The following is a 3,677-nucleotide window of genomic DNA, read 5'->3' as shown; positions in this document are numbered from 1 at the left end:
CAAGTAGTCTAGAATGATACTATGTTGGTGATGGGGTCAATAGGATAAGGAGGAACATATTTCCCCCATTCAAATTCTAATAAAGTTTAACTGACAGGGCTTAATGGCTGTTTCTATGCCATTTTCACGCCTGAATTCTGACTAAAAAGGGCTGTAGGTGTAATCTACTACATTTAGGATTTCCTGTAATTCATTATCACCACCTTCTCAACAATCTTCTCTAGAAAAGGGAAGCTTGGAGATGATGTGACAAATGTACAACATGGCTGGTTAAAGAGATGGCCACTTCAAAAGAGGAAGAAGCATTGTCACCTCTTTCAAATATAGTGGCAATGCAGCCTTCTTCAAAACAAAAAAAAACACCTCTCGCTGTCCAAGAAGACCAGGGAAGATGCTTCATACTACAGAATATCCTATCCATGTCATTGGATCTGGAGGTATTGCACCTGAACCCAATCGTTGTGACTTAATATCAGATATGAACCAATATTGTGGCTGGTTTGGGACATGTAAGGCTAACAGATTTAAAATATGGATGATCATGTTTTTATGTTTGTGTGCAGTTTTCTTAGTCTCTTGGCAAGATTTCAGAAGTGGTTTGTCATTGCCTGCTTTGTAGGCTAAGAGAGAGTAGTCTAGCCCAGGGGTCTTCAAACTTGGCCCTTTAGGCATGCTGGCTGAGGAATTCTGGGAGTTGAAGTCCACAAGTGCCAAGTTTGAAGATCCATGGTCTAGCGCCCAAAGTGACCCAGCCGGCTTTGTGCTTAGGGTCTCCCAGTTTCTAACCTGATACCTTAACCACTACACCAAACAGGCTCAATCATTAGATATTGATATCAAGAAAATCATGATCCTTTCCTCCCAAATTCCTGTTTCTGCTTCATTCTTTCCCCTTTTCAAACAGCCCACTGAAATACATCTGTAGGCCACCTTCCTTGTGAATAACCTAACGCCACCTGTGGCTAAATAAGAGTGTCTGGGGTTTAGTAACATATATGAGTGGGGAAGGGCTTGAATTTATTAACAGATACCCTCACATACTTTCAGGGTCTTATACAGCAAATAAATGCTCAAAGGAATGCACATTATTGAGAATTCAATCTGAAACAGGAACACAACATTGAGAAGAACCATGTTTATTGCAATGTATTTACAACAATTTATGTTTATAGTTGGTTGCCTGCTTTACAAGAAAGAGGGACCCTGAACAATGGAAAAGCAAAGGGTTTTTTTGTAGGTTACAAGGTGGGAAATTCTAGTAATCTGATTTGTTGGCTAGTTCGGGGAAGTCAGACAAGTCAGTGTAGCTGCAGTTAGGCAAAATGGTCCTTCCAAGAGAGCAAAACGTTGGGGAAGTCCACTGTGAAGAAGATGAAAGGTTGAGATCAGGTGATACAGGATGGATGGTTGGGATCTCTCCTTCAAGAGGAGTGTTTTTCAACCTTGGCATGTTGAAGATGTGTGGACTTCAATTGCCAGAATTCTGGAAGTTGGAGTTCAATCATCTTAAAAGCACTAAGACTAATAAACACTGCTCTACATTGCAATTCCTTTGCAAGGCTACCCTTAGGCTATACTGTGAGCTGTTGAAGAGTCTTCTATTCTTTGGTTTGATGGAATTGCAGGGGCCTTTGTTTGGAGCAGGGTCAATTTGGGCCTGATGGGATTAGACAAGGAGATAAACTGATTGACCCTGGTCATAGCTAAATGAGGTGGGGAGGGAAGGGTGCATCCTCTATTATGTTTGCTAGATTTATTTTATCACCTACCCAGCCCAGAGACATTCAGTGTCGATGTGGTTTCAACCCTTGAGAATATAGTTGCTCAAAACTAAACTGCTGATTTCTCTGAGCTTGGGTGCAAAACACCAAGAACATAGAGATTTCTATTAACCTGCAGAAGCATTTTTTTTCCAGTATTTGAGGGGAAGAAGAGAGGGGTCAACTTATTTTCCAAAGCATCAGAAGGCAAGACAAAGAACAATGGATGGAAACAAATCAAGGAGAGAAGCAACCTGGGATTAAGGAGAAGCTTCCTAATAGTGAGACCAATTAACCAGTGGAAAAAGCTTGCCTTCAGAAGTTGTGGGTGCTTCATCACTGGAGGTTTTTAAAACACTGGACAGGCAGTCTGTCTGAAATTGTATAAGGTCTCCTGCTTGAGCAGGGGGTTGGACTAGAAGACCTCCAAGGTGCCTTCCAGCCCCATTCTGACTTAAGCTTTGTAATGTATAATTGCTTAAGCATCACTCACATATTCATTGCCCTGATACACAGGTTGAGGCTGATATTGAGAATGGGGAAGAAGCCAGAGCCTCTTGAGGTGTCTGCACAGATTGAAGGTCTTCTAATGCAGACCAGAATAAGCTTTATTTTTTTATTTTTTTATTTTAATTCCATTTATATCCCGCCCTTCTCCGAAGACTCAGGGCGGCTTACAAGCTTAGCAATAGCCTTCATTCTATGTATATGCCTGCTTATTAGGGCTTTCACACACACCCCAAGCGGCATTATTACAAAGTCAGCTTAATTGCCCCCAACAATCTGGGTCCTTTTAGTCTTGGCAGGGACGTTGTGGCTCAGTGGGTTAGGATGCTGAGTTTGTCGATCAGAAGGTCGGCAGTTTGGCGGGTCAAATCCCGAGTGCTGCATAACAGAGTAAGCGCCTGTTACTCGTCCCAGCTTCTGCCAACCTAGCAGTTCGAAAGCACGTAAAAATGCAAGTAGAAAAATAGGGACCACTACGGTGGGGAGGTAACAGCGTTCCGTGCGCCTTTGGCGTCTAGTCATGCCGGCCACATGACCACGGAGACGTCCTCGGACAAGCGCTGGCTCTTCGGCTTTGAAACGGAGATGAGCACCGGCCCCTAGAGTCGGAAACGACTAGCACGCATGTGCGGGGGGGGGGAACCTTTACCTTTTACCTTTAGTCTTGGCCAGCAGTGTCCTGTCACACCTTTTCAACTGCACCTCTCTCTACCTTTCCTTTATCTGTTGCTGATAGCCATGGACATTGACGGGCTGCTTCCCTGTACTGTTGTAACCAGTGGTATGCCAATTCTTCTCGCTGGGAGTGGTATTTATTTTTATTTTTTATTTATTTTAATTCCATTTATATCCCACCCTTCTCCAAAGACTCAGGGCGGCTTACAAGCTTAGCAGTAGTAGTATCCAGACATGATCTGGTGGTTTCTTTGTTTTGCACCTTTCTCTGCACCGCCACCTTTTCCCTCGGGTCCTAATTCCCTTTCTCTCTCTATATTTTTTTTTTTGTGTGTGTGTGCAACACCTGGATTTTCCCAAGGCATCCATTGGGCCCGCGGGGGGGGGGGGAAACAAAAACAAAACAGATTCAACCAGTTAAGACAGGGGTCTTCAAACTTGGCCCTTTTATGACTTGTGGACTTCAATTCCCAGAATTCCTCAGCCAGCAAAGCTGGCTGAGGAATTCTGGGAGTTGAAGTCCACAAGTCATAAAAGGGCCAAGTTTGAAGACCCCTGAGTTAAGATGTCTGTAACGGCCATCTGGAAGGGTAGGAGGAGAATCTATTTTTAGAACATTGCCTCGCCCTAACAGCCGCCGAATCCCAACCCCGACTCACCCCCCCCACACCCCACCCCGCCCACCGAAAGGAAAGGAAAGGAAAGGGAGGGACGGAGTCCTGTCCCTTTAAAAGG

Source organism: Vipera berus, assembly GCF_964194415.1.
Source record: "Vipera berus genome assembly, chromosome: 6".
NCBI lineage: Eukaryota > Metazoa > Chordata > Lepidosauria > Squamata > Viperidae > Vipera > Vipera berus.
This window is presented reverse-complemented; position numbering follows the sequence as displayed.